Source organism: Chenopodium album, chromosome 23 (assembly GCF_948465745.1).
Source record: "Chenopodium album chromosome 23, dcCheAlbu1.1, whole genome shotgun sequence".
NCBI lineage: Eukaryota > Viridiplantae > Streptophyta > Magnoliopsida > Caryophyllales > Amaranthaceae > Chenopodium > Chenopodium album.
The window spans coordinates 14930216-14943817 of NC_137856.1; the positions used below are offsets into that span (position 1 = coordinate 14930216).

At 44.5% G+C, this 13602-nt stretch overlaps 1 non-coding gene across 1 annotated transcript; it reads right to left on the bottom strand.

Moving 5' to 3' along the window:
* Positions 1-13099: 13099 nt before the first annotated feature.
* On the bottom strand, positions 13100-13206 carry LOC145609772 (small nucleolar RNA R71). The gene has a single exon (XR_014106072.1). It is a non-coding gene; the product is annotated as a small nucleolar RNA R71 (small nucleolar RNA).
* Positions 13207-13602: the final 396 nt, after the last annotated feature.

The following is a 13602-nucleotide window of genomic DNA, read 5'->3' on the forward strand; positions in this document are numbered from 1 at the left end:
TATGTTTACCAACCCTTTTAGTTAGTGAAACATTGACATTTGAGGTTTGAGTTTTGAGAGTGTTGAATATGAACAAGATATTTTGAGAATTAGTTTAAGTACGGTATTGAAAGTTGAGCTTGAAAAGAATATGCAAAAAAGTTTGAGAAGAAAGATGCAATTCAAGAAAATCAAATGAAGTTTCAAGAAAAAGTCGTCCATACTAAAAAAAGGCAAGGACACCAAATAAGAGCAAAAAAAAAAGAAACACAAAAATATTTTAGTTGGTTTCGTTATTCTTCCCTTGTTTAAGCAGTGGGGACAATGCTTCGTTCAAGCTTGGGGGGGGGGGGAGCGTGTAGGAGATTATAGGTACTAAATGCGGAAATAACATGAATCATATTCACATAGCACCAAACCAAGGATCTCATGCATAACACATAAAGAAGTAAGAATTATACCTTTGAAGCGTGATTCCACGGTGATCGAGCACGAACAATAGGGGAGGTAAAGAACCTCAAACGTGATTCCTCTACTTGGTCCACGGGCACAGATTAAGACCTTCTACGGAGATTAACGAACGATCAACTAGCCAAGAACCACCGCGCAACACCACGTGGGCCACTAGGGGTGGCCGACCGTGGGTGAGAGGGGAGAGTGAGGGGCGTGCGTGTGAGAGAGAGAGGGTGAGGGCTTTTGGATGTTGGTTTCTTAGATTCACAATTCACTGTATGTTAATTGTGACTTAATTAATCAACCCTAGGCATGACTATTATTTATAGATCATATCTCTAAATAATAGTCCAAGTCTAAATCCAAGCCTAATTCCTAATCCCACTCAAACTACACTTAGCCCAATCATACTTATGACTAATTAATTGCTCATGAGGCCCATTAATGGGCCCTTAACTTGCTTAACCCATTACCCTTGTGTGTGACCAATATAGGATCCATTCTAAAGGGCTTTGGGCTATTTGACTAGCCCAAAAATCATCTCTCATAGTCTAGCAACAGAGGATGACGCCCCAATAGAATGAACTTATTATCTCCATAATAGTGATCCTTGATATATTTAGTAATTGCACTTATCGAAGACACAATTCCTTCAGAGCGTTCCATCATTTTTGTATATATTGTGTGTTGGTGTTGAGTAAGCTTGGGGGAGATAGCATTATTGGTATTTTTGTTTGATATTTTGTGATTTCTTGAGTTTGTTTTTGAGTTTTGATCACCCTTTTTGCTTCAATTAGGAAATATCACCAAAATTTTCAAATTTTTACCCCGCCTTGACCCTTAGCCTTACGTTACAACCCAATAAAAGACCCTTATACTTTAGTGGGGTTAGGTCAAAGAACAGTAGAGGGAGATAGATTTCAAGCCTATGGAGAGAGTATGCATAGTTGAGATGTCGGGATTACCTTCTCGAAGTTTTCATTTCTTTATCTTTTTCCGGTTCCTTCAAGGAATCATGAGAAGTTAGCTTAAGGGTTGATTTGGACCTAGTGGAGAGAACACGGCACGATTAGTTGGGGCTAGGGTGGATTGAGGCCCCATTTGTTCTCTATGGTTAGCATATGTTATGTTTTAATCAACCATTGAGATCTTGGAACGTGCATACATTTGTCTACTTATAAAGGTTTGCATTCATTGGTACTTGTTCCTATCTCTTCTCCAAATATGAACTTTGTGTTTTCTTTCTTTTTTTTATATTTCTTTTTCTTTTCTTTTTATTGCCTTGCCTTGGTGTTTATTTAGAGTTCTGTATTAAACTCTTAGCACACCCTCACGAGAGCACTCTCGTCCTCTAGGGTGATCTGAGGTTTTAAAGGGCTTGTCTTTAGTTGCTAAAATTGACCGTAATTTCTACGAAAGTGAGTTAGTGTACATTCTTATTCTCCTATAGTGTCTTAGCTTTGCTTGAATAATTCACTCTCCTTCCCCCGTGTTTCATGTTAATTTACTCGAGGATGAGAAAAAGGTTAGCTTGGGGGAGTTTGATAAGTGGCTTTTATGTCACTTTTAGGGTGTTTATTGAGTCGTTATCCGGCTTATTTTCCAATAATTTTACCCTTTTTATCCTTTATTTCTACTATTTCTTATTCTCATCTTTTATCTTTATTTTGAGTATTTTAGTAGTTTTTTTATAGTTTTTATTTTATTCTCGTACTTTATTTTATTTTTCTTACTTTATAATGTTTGTAGCTTAAGTTCTTAGTTTTGTTTTTAATAATTTATCTTCTATCTCGTTTTCTCATTTATTTTAGTTTCGTATTTTATTTTATTTTACTTCGTTTTGTGTAATTATATTTTGTTCTACCCTCGTGAAGGTTTTTTGTTGTAGCTGTGTTCGGGTTGATGCTCGATTTTCATGTTCAAATCAAGTTCGAAATTCCGGGTTTGAGTCAAATTTGTCAAAGCAAGCTGCCTTAACCCTTGCTGCCAGCATTATCCTACACCCCACATCTTAACCTCCACCGCACCAAATTCATGACCCATCTCCCCTGCTCCCAGCTCTTCACGCAGCTCCCATCATCACCAACGGCGGCAACCCGCCACAATTGACCACCAACAACCACCAGCCACCGCATCCTCGCAGCACACCACCACTGCCAGCATCTCCTCCACACAAAGCGACTCCAAACCGCAAAAATTGCAGCACTGAACCACCCAATCTCCTGCTCTCACCAACTCACATAACCAAACCACACACTCTCCTCATCACCCAATCTCCCTCGTGCTTCCCCAATTCACCAACAAAAATTAATCACCAACAACAGTCAGCAGCGTACTCCGCAACAACAACTGTCTCCAATCACCACCAATCACCCTTAATTGCAGCAGCCCTTGACCACAAGCTACACCAACCACCCCGCAACAATCACCACAACAAACCGCCACCATAATCACCGCCAAAATCACAACTCACAGCCACTTCAAAGCCCGAAAGAACAGCCCGCAAATTCACTCCAAATCAGCCCCAATTTCGATACCCACTTGAGCGGGCACTCTTTCTTACGAAGCGGACGCACCATTCTGTAGCAGAAGCTCGCTGCGGACGCTCCGATTTGGGTTGCGCGGCCGCTCCTCATTTCCATCAAAAATCACATGACTTACTCGTGAATGCTCAGGCAATATTCAATCAATGGCTGTGATTTGAGGTCGACTAAAGGTGAGCTTTGAACCGTTGATGATGGTGAGCTGGTGGTGATGAAAATTCAGAGCAGCCACGAAGAGAAAATGGATTTTAGGGGGTATATGGATTTCGTGGGACTGATGGGATTTGGGAGTTTTTGTGTTTTGTTTTCCTTTTTATTTTCTTTTTCATTTTAGTTTTGTTATTTATTTATTTATTTTAGTTAGTTATATTTATTTATTTATTTTTATTAGCTTGTATTATAAATACCCTTTCAGGGGTTACAAATCTTGAACATTTATTTTTTCACCCAAGATTAGAATAGTCTTTAGCCTCTTTTATTTTCCCTCTCTTTGGATTAGATTAGGATCTTGATGAGTGCCATTTATGGTGTTTAGGGTAAAAATACCCCAGGTACGTGGCCCAATCTTATAGTGACACGTGGCCCAATAAACAGATGACACGTGGCCCTATGAGAGTGAGACACGTGTCTACCTGTTATGGTGACACCTGTCTGCCATGTCTAAATACCCTAAAGCTACAATCAGAAAGAGAAAAGGGCTCTGATGACCTTAGGCCCAAATCCCGAGAAAGCCGTAAAACGGCGCCCCCCACGACACGTGGCGACCTCTGATTGCGCAGCCAATCATGTCACGAGATTTTAGGGCATAAACCCTAGGGGGCACATGCTCCCACCCCTATATATACCCCAATAAATCCTAGGGGGCACTCAAAGAGTGGTTGGGAGACCAAGGCATTACTCATTGTTTTGCTTCAGTCGGCCGACCACAAGCCAATGGTCAAGTTGAGGCCTATAACAAGTTGATTTCAAATGGGATCAAACGCAAGCTTGAAAAAGCAGGCGCCCTATGGGCAGACGAGTGGGTCAATGTGCTATGGTCCATACGGACAACAGCAAAGAGCTCTACAGGGGAGACTCCATTCTTTTTGGTCTATGGAGCTGAGGCTGTACTCCCAATTGAAATGTATGAGCCCACTCTGCGGGTAATGCTTTATGATGAATCGGCCAATTGGGAGGCCATGAAGACCGCCCTAGATTTCCTTCCAGAAGCTAGGGGCAATGCGGCGCTTAGGCATGAAATTTATCGCTTAAGGATGACAAGGGCATATAACCGCCGAGTGTCTAAGCGGCCGCTCAAAATGGGGGACTTGGTGTTGAGGAAAATGGAAGCTGTTGGCCGTGCCAATGAGGATGGCAAGTTGACTCCAAATTGGGAGGGGCCGTACAGAATTAGGGAAGAAGTCCGAGACGGCACATATCGCCTTGAGGCAATTGATGGCCGTCAGATACCACGGACATGGAATACTGATAACTTGAAGAAGTATTATGTTTGAGTTTTGTTTCTTTAAGTACTTAGACAAAAAGTTGTTTATACAGCTAGGTCTACTGACCGAGCCTTGTAATTAAAGCCATACGGCCACAACAATGTACTTTTGACAACATTAATGAAAAGTCAGGCATTGTTGAATTATTTGTTATTTTACTTGTATTAATTTGCTTGCTTTTATTTATGATTAATGGTCGAATGAAATGACTCACTGAGTTGCTTCCAACATAATAACACGGCTTATCATTCTTTTTGAATGGCCAAGGTAAAAAGGAAGCAAGGTTGCTCCCAATATAGCAATTCGGCCATGCAAAAAAAAAAAAAAAAATGATTAAAATTCAGAGAACATTGCGTCCGCCCCAATTTTAGGCGGACGATTGAGGCAAGGTATTCCAAACTTGTGTAGAAAGCAAGTGTCCTTTACAAATAGGGCAAGGGCATACCTAGGCGTTTGGCCCGGACGATCAAGGAATCTCTAAGTTGAAATAATACTTAGGATTTCTAGGGTGCGTCCGAGCGATAGATTCAACGGACTACTCGTACAATAATAGCCGAACGGCCAATTAAATTAATTCGGTGCTTCACCTAGTCCAAGGGCAATCATTATTATGATTTGATTAACTTGCTAGTCGTCATACCCTTTTGAGGTCTAAAAACTACCAAGTTAATCAAACCACTTAGAAAATGGACTAGGCGAACACCGAATAAAGGGGCATACCCCTAGGAGCGTACGAAAAGGCATAATATTGAGACGTACGAAAAACTTGCAAAAAGCAGAAGTGTTGCAAAAATTACTAAGTATGAAACAGAAGTAAAAAACGCTCAAAAGGCGGACAAAATTTCATTAATTAGACCGCACAAAGGCGGCCGAAATGTTTACAAAACCGCTCTAACAGGCGGCCTCAAAATAAAAAAAGAGTACAGAATAAGCTAAGTAAAAAGCTGCATATGGAAAGAAGTTGGGAAGCTGGGCAGACGGCTGCTGGAGGACCTGAGCTCTACTTAGCCGTATTATCCTTGGCAGGCTCCTCCTCAATCTTGACGTCCTTGGCCGGGGCAGCCTTGTCGACTGCCTTCTCCTCCTCATCCCCGTCCTCTCCGGACTCGGGGGAAGTAACGACCAGTTCTGGAGGAGGCATGCCGGCCTTCTTTGCGTCTTCTCTAAGGCAGACATATTGAAGCCGCTTCTTGAAGCGTTCCTTGTAATAGGCGGCTTCACCTTCGTCCACCATTAAGTCGAAGGCATCAAAGAAGTATGCCTTAAGCCTGTCTTCAGCATTTTGCTCGATGCGGATGACTTCTTCCACGCTGATTGGCCGAGGAGTTTTAAGTTGCTCCTCATAGTCCGCAAGGGACTTCTTCAAGGTCTCCACCTCGGCCTTCAGCGCGTCCGCTTCATCTTGCGCAGACTTAAGGTTGGCTTGGGCCAACTTCAGCTCACTCTTCAAGGCCTCGGACGCCTCGAAGCCCAACTTCCACTTTTCCTTCTCCAGGACGGCCTCGTCCCTTTCGACCCTCATGGCCTCCCTGGCCAAGGACTCCTGTTCGAGTGCCTTGCCCAGTTTGACCAGGTCCTCTGTTTGCCGCGCCGCTTTGTCGGACAGCGCGGTTATCTGAGTCTCAAAGTGTACCCTTTGGACGGCGGCCGTCCCAGTTACAGCATCCTCGGCTTTTCTGATTTCAAGCCAAGCATTCTTCAACCGTTCGTTCTCCTTGTCCTTCCAATCTAGGAAGGCGTTCAGACGGAGGAAGAGCTGCGGACAGAAAGAAGAAACTTAGTCAACTATATAGAAAAATTTGCTAAGTGTTGGAAAGAAAAAGCATAAGGAGACAGAAATATACCTCGGCGCTACAATTTAGCATGGGGCCGAGGAAGCCTTCGTTGATCCCCCGCAGCTTATCACGCTACGCCTAGGGGACCGCGCGTACCATGGCCTCGCGCATGGCCTTCCTGTCCGCGCCAGTCAGTGACTGGCCGGGTACCTTCAACTGCATCTCCTCTGATATATCTGCGGACGACCGTGTAAGAAAAGTTAGCTAAAATTCACAAGTAAACAAAGACTTATAAAAAGTGAGAAAGAAGATGGCTAACCAGTGGAGAAGGTTGGAGGGGAAAGATTGGTGGGAGAAGGCGGCAAAGGAGCCTCCCCCTCATCCGAACGAACTTCTTCAGCATCGCTGGACGGCTGGTTGACCAGCATCGTCCCGATCCAGCGACCGGTCATTTGTTCTAGGGTTAACCTATCCCCATCGTCCGAAGGGACGGACTCTTCATGGACCTGATCAGCAACAGGTTCCATGGGCTTGCAGGCCCCGCTTTGTGTCAACCGGGGTTGTTCTCCTTTAGACTGTGTAGTAACAGTCTGCGGCTTTGCCGTTGCCGCGACCTTTGAAGACGGCTTGGAAGCAACCGTCTTTCTCCTTTTTGGTGCGGATGCATCCGGAGTGGACGTGGCCGGCTGCTTCCGCCTGGCCTTCAGAGAGGAAGAGGAGGTCTGCCAAGAATTCAAAGTTAGAAAATTTTTAAAGTTAAAGCACAAGATGGCGTTCGTGCGATTTGGGAAAGGAGCTCCCTTCCAGCATGCATGAATGGACATAAAGTGTCCGTGCAAACTCAGGAAGTGGGTTCCTCCCAATATAGCAGAACGGCCACGGCAAGGAATGAAAAATTCCAAAAATAATCTAAGTGTTTACCTCTTTGATTTGCTCGTACATCTTGAAACGACCTTTGTATCTAGCCAAGTCCACCTCGGACATCTCCACTTCAGCTTTCTGGGCCGAGTCAAGCATAGCGTACGCCTCCGCTGCAAAGACAAAAAGCAAAAGTGTTAGAATATTTTTCTAAAAAATTCTACATGCGTACAAAAAAGGGGTTTATATTTCTAAGTGTCCACCTTGGGGCATGTTCTGGTACAGGCCGTACGCAGACATGAAGATAGGGTCCCTAAGCCAATTGGCAAGAGGAACCCAATGGCTAGGGACCGGTTCAGTTTTGTTGCCCCGCTTGACTCGATTGACTTTGAAGTACTCGAGCGGGTGTTCGTGGCTTGGATGGATGGGCGGCTTGTCAGGCTTGTGGTCTCCGCGTCCGAGTTGAATAGGCTCTGGACGACACCTGTTCATGCGAAGGTTGAACTCCGCATCTTGAGTTTTGATGCGGTAAAAGCGGTGCTTCCAGTCCCTCCATTTGCTGACACGGTCAACCACGACCATATAGTCCCTGGTTGCACTCAAGATGAGCCAACCGTCCACATCCTTCTCCAGCCGAGTAAGTGAGTGCATCTCACAGAAGACCGCAAAGTCTGGCGTGAATTTTTTGGCGATGCACGTCACCAAGTACCCAAAAATGTTCAACCAACTGTTTGGCGTCAGTTGGAAGAGGCCGATGTCATACTCGTCCAGGAGAGTCCGGACGAATGGGTGAAGAGGGAAGCGGAGCCCCACGTCCAAGGCGGCTCTGTAAACGCAAAACGCCCGTTTGCGCGGCTTCTCCTCATCCCAGGTAGCCACAGCAATGGCCTTCCTGGGCACTTGTATTTCGAATCCCTCCCCCAAATGGAGGGACTCCTTATACTTCTCAAAATCCTTTAAAAACTTCAGGGCTGTATCCCCAACTGTACAGGCGTACGGGTCCTTGAAGTTGTCAATGTTGGCGACGTCTTCCTCGGCCGCCGCCTCGCCTTTAGCCGTCTCACCCGCGGCCGCTTTCTCAACTTCTTCTTCTTCCATTTGGTGAGAAGGGGCATTCCCAAACTCCGAAGACAGCACTCTGTCCAAGTCTGCTGCCTTGGCCGAGCTTCGGCCCCTTGAGCTTGGAACGCCCATTGAAGAAGGAACGTCCTCCTCGACCATTGGACGCTTGCCTTTATCCTTGGAAGCGTCCGCCTCATTTCCTGAAGGAGGGGCGTTGCGAATAGGCAGGGCGGACGGTTCGCGGATTGAGATTCCAGTTAAGGGTCTGTCCGCCCCACCGAGTTGAGGCCGAGGTCGAGAAGAAGAAGTGGGGACGGACGAGCCAGAAGCGTCTGCCCCAGGATTGGAAGGGTTGTCTTTGCAAGCTACCAGCTCGGCCCCATCCATGACCAAGTTGGCGAACTGAGGGAACCTAAGTTCCGGGGCAGGAGCGCACGAGGCGCCTTCAGCTTGAAGGCGTTCCTCGAAGGAAGAAGTGACCTCCACGGCCAAATGATGGGAGCCGGTGGAGGCGGTCGTAGTTTGAGTGGTGGAGTTAGTCTCCACCATGGTACTCGGATTACTAGGGTCGTAGGGGACCATAGGGTGAACAAGACTGCTGTCTGGGTTCCTGGCCGCATAACGCTCACGCGTACGCATAGTTCTTGCCATTGCCTGTTGGGACAAAGAAGAATAAGTGGGGGTGAGTATGTACACATCAGACATAGACTCACTCCAAGGAGGAGACATCTCTTCTCCGTCCACTCTAAATTCCTCAGTACCAGGCGAACGGCCGGCCTCATGAGAAGAGTCGGACGAAGCCGAGTATGGATCCAGAATTGAAGTAAAAGAAAAAGAAAAACAAGGAAAAATAAAAAGGGCAATGTAGACGGCCTACCTCTGTACGTTCTGAAAACTTTGGAAGTGGTGGTGAAGCTCTTGAAGATTGACCGGAAAACTCAAATATACCCGGAAAACTCAACGGAAAACTCAAACTCACGGCGGCGCTCTTGAAGATTAGGGGAAAAATCACTTTCTCTCACTAGAATGCTCTGCCTTCTCTCTAGAATTCACAATTGGGTAAAGTGTGAAAATGAGAATTCACTTCCCATATTTATAGAATGAATTCATGGGGGTAAAATGGTAAAATAATTTTTCCCGCCTAAACATTCAAACAGTAATTCCTTGAGAAATTACTCGAAGAAATAAGTGGACGACGTTAAGGTTCTGTTAACTTGTGAAAAAAGACCAGACGGACAATTAACGGCACGTTAAAGTGAATTGAAATGAGTTAAGTGGAAGATTCAAGAAGTTTACACCTTCAACACTTAGTCTCCACAACTTGAGAAAATCTAAGAGGAAAAGCGTTCGCCCAGTTCTCAAACGTACAGTCTTAAACAGGAATTCAGACGTACGAAGCATGATTAGCAAGCCAAGAAGTACGTCTGAAATCATGGAAGCCCAGTTTACCCCAAAGAAAATATGTGGCCGTTCTGGGTGGTTAGGAGATAAGCTCCTCCCAGAGTATCAGAACGTCCAGTCTCACTTCTGTGGCCGTTCTGAGTGGTTAGGAGATAAGCTCCTCCCAGAGTCTCAGAACGTCCGGTGTCATCTATGTGGCCGTTTTGGGTGGTTAGGAGATAAGCTCCTCCCAGAGTATCAGAACATCCAGTCTCACTTTTGTGGCCGTTCTGAGTGGTTAGGAGATAAGTTCCTCTCAGAGTCTCAGAACGTCCAGTTTCATCTCTGTGGCCGTTTTGGGTAGGTAGGAGATCAACTCCTCCTAGAGTGTGAGGACGTCCAGTGGAAGACCGCATGAATTCAGAGGTTAAGCCTCTCTCAGAGTATGAGAGCGTCCATTACGAAGTAAGGACGTCTAAATAAGCAAAAAACCAAGCTCATTCCAGACTACGAGGACGTCCAGGGCAAAATATATGGACGTCCACGTAGAAAAAAGAGCCTTGAATCAAAAGTATATGGACGTCCAGGGCAGATGGGAAGCAAATCCAACCCAGAGTACCAGGACGTCCAGAATGCAAGATCAGAGGAGGCGGCCAGTAAGTGTACGAGCCACCCCCTCTGAGGGGCAAATGTTTAGGGTAAAAATACCCCAGGTACGTGGCCCAATCTCATAGTGACACGTGGCCCAATAAACAGGTGACACGTGGCCCTATGAGAGTGAGACACGTGTCCACCTGTTATGGTGACACCTGTCTGCCATGTCTAAATACCCTAAAGCTACAATCAGAAAGAGAAAAGGGCTCTGATGACCTCAGGCCCAAATCCCGAGAAAGCCTTGAAAGCCGTAAAACGGCGCCCCCCACGACACGTGGCGACCTCTGATTGCGCAGCCAATCATGTCACGAGATTTTAGGGCATAAACCCTAGGGGGCACATGCTCCCACCCCTATATATACCCCAATCATTTATGATGGGAGGGGTGGATTTTAAGGTGACATTAATACAAGAGCTCTAAAAATGCTCCAACTTCTCTCTACTTTCTCTCTCTAGCCTTTTCCGTTTCCGTTTACTAACTTGAGCGTCGGAGGCGAATATTCCGATCATCGGAATATTCGTTGTTTTTCAGGTGTCCGAGTCTTTGTCAACAGAGCGCGACCAGTATCCGAGGGAATCACAAAAAACCCCGAAACATATGGCACTCATTTGGTCCCTTTTTGGATGATTTCTATTTCATTTTATCTCTCTTTTCTTTAGTTTTCCTTAGTTTTATTCTTGTTTTCTTCATTTTATGCTTTTTGTAGTTAGTTTCTCTATTTCATGCTTTTTCTAGTTTACTTGTTATTTTTCTCTTTTACTTGCTTTTTATCATTTGTTTGTAGGTGGTAATTGATTCTCCAAAAATTCCCGAGCTTCCTCTCTATGAGCTTTCATTGTTTTCATGCCTAAAGATGGTGCAAGAAGCTTCAAGTCAAAGGTGGATCTAAGAGGCAAGCTTCAAGGCTTTGTATATGCCTTCTTCATGGCTTATACTTTTCAAGAAATTCAAGAAAGTTTCTGCCTACTTTGTCCTCCATCATCATCATCTAGGACGTGTGCATCGCTTGAGCTAGGACGAAGAGAAGAAGGGGGAAAGACCCAGAAATGTGCGGGCGCACCAAGGTGGTGTGCGGCCGCACATTGGTCGGGTGCGGCCGCACACCTGGTGCGTGCGGGCGCACCAATCTGGGTGTGTCCCGTGCGCACCATTCTCTCTCCTCTGAGCGCCCGCACCTACGAGGGTCTATTTTTGGGCGTCAATACCGACCTCCTCTTTGTATATATAGTTATTTCTTCCTATTTTTAGTAAGAAGTTTTTAGATTGAATTTGATAGTTAGTTTTTGGGAGAATTTTAGAGAGAGAAACTCAAGAACTTTAGAGAGAGAAACTCATTATTTTTGGTGATTGCTCAAGAATTCCTCATTGTTATTGATCTTTAGATCAAAGTTTTGTAAGGATCTTCTTCTTGATTTCAATACAAGTTTGATTCTAGTTGATTTCATTTGTTTTCCATGTTATTGATGATTGATTGAAGTTTGTTTGGTGATTGATTGTAGTTTAATTGATTTTTGATTGATTGTTGATTTAATCTTTGATTTCAATTATGTTGATGATGAAATTGATGATTGTTATAGTTTTGATCTTGATTCCTATGGCTAATGAGTAGTTTTCTAGCTAGGGAAATGGTGAAGCATTGTTTGAGTGATGGATTAGAGTAATTTGGGGATAATTGATGGAGTTGATGATATGATTAAATTTGGTTGATAATTCATGTGCATGTGTGTGATTAATTGAAGTTTGGCCATCTTTGATTATTGCACTAGATTGCATTGTGAGCTTGCTATGATACGGACCATTGATTAGTAACTTGCAATTTCACGATTGAGGTGCTTTGTGACGTTCCCTAGGTAGTGTTTAGCGTAGTTGACGCTAGTTAGACCTCTAGGTGAACCATCTTGGTATGCTCTTTTGGATACATGATGATCTTCCTTCATATCACTTGACTTAGTCGGTTTGACCTCCCAAATTACCATTTTCCATTACGATTACATGTGGATCCATTGCCCTAGTGTCTTTAGATTGATTTCATACAAGTTCTTGCATCATTTAGCTCTAGCTCTAGTTTTCTTCATAAACCCCCTTTACTTGACTCCGAAATAGCTTGACTTAGGCATTGTGCATTCGACCTCCATTCCTTTGGGTTCGACCTTGACTTACCACTACACTAAATAGGGGTTTGTTAAGTTACAAATTTTGTTTGACTGGGTGGGGTGGTAGCCCAACGACCTACCGTTCTCCTTCCCATCAAAATGGCGCCGTTCACGGGGAATGGTGCTTTGAGTGCATGTTGTAGTTGAGTCTATTTCATTTCATTTGCAAAATACAAAAAGATTTTACACTTTAGGCTACACTTGTAGCCGTGCTACTTATATTTTCTTTGAGTTTTGTATGCATAGGTCCCGAGATCGCTCATTTGTTCCCTTTGATCCGGAGATTGAAAGAACTCTCTCAAGGAGGAGAGTAGCAAACAAGACTTTGGATTATAGTTCTTCAAGCAAAGAAGAGATTGAACAAGAGCAAGTCATGGGAGAACAACCAAGAGTTGCCTTGAAAGAATTGGGAGTACCCGGTGCATATAGGTTCGAGAGCGGCATAGCTCCACCTACAACACCGGCAAACGACTTTGAAATTCGGCCGGCAATTATCACCCTAATTGAGAGGAGACAATATAGTGGGGCAAAGAACGAGAGCCCATTGAACCATCTTAAGGAGTTTGAAAAATATTGCAACACGATCAAGGTTAATGGAGTGTCTCAAGAATTCATCCGCCTTAAGTTGTTCCCTTTCTCCCTCATAGGAAGGTCTTTGGAATGGCTAGACAAAGAGGTGAAGCCCAATTCATTGTGAACTTGGGATGATGTCACTAAAGCTTTCTTGTCCCGTTTCTATCCTCAAAAGAAAACAGCGGAGGTGAGGGCTTTAATTCAAGGATTCAAGCAAAAGCCAAATGAGAGTCTTTATGAAGCATGGGAGAGATTCAAGGAGTACCAAAGAGAATGTCCTCACCACGGAATTCCAACATATCAATTGATCCAAATCTTCTATGGTGGTTTGAGTCCTCAAGGCAAGGCATGTCTTGATGGAGGGGCCGGTGGTCCAATCATGAACAAAACCGAAGAAGAAGTTGTGGACATAATTGAGGATGTGGTGACTTACTATAGAGATTGGTAATATGGGGAAAGAAATTCTTCAAGCAAGCAATCTTCGTTGTACTCGGTGGACCATCTTAATGCCATCAACAATCTTTCCTCTGAAATGACAAACTTGGGAAAGGAGATGACGGCGATCAAGGCCAAGTTGGAGAGTGTTTCTTCCTCTTCCCAAGCTCCAAATCTTCCCTCCCAAATCAAGGGGAGAGGTACTTCTTCTAACTCTCAAACTCCTTCTAATTCACATAATATGCCTATGGG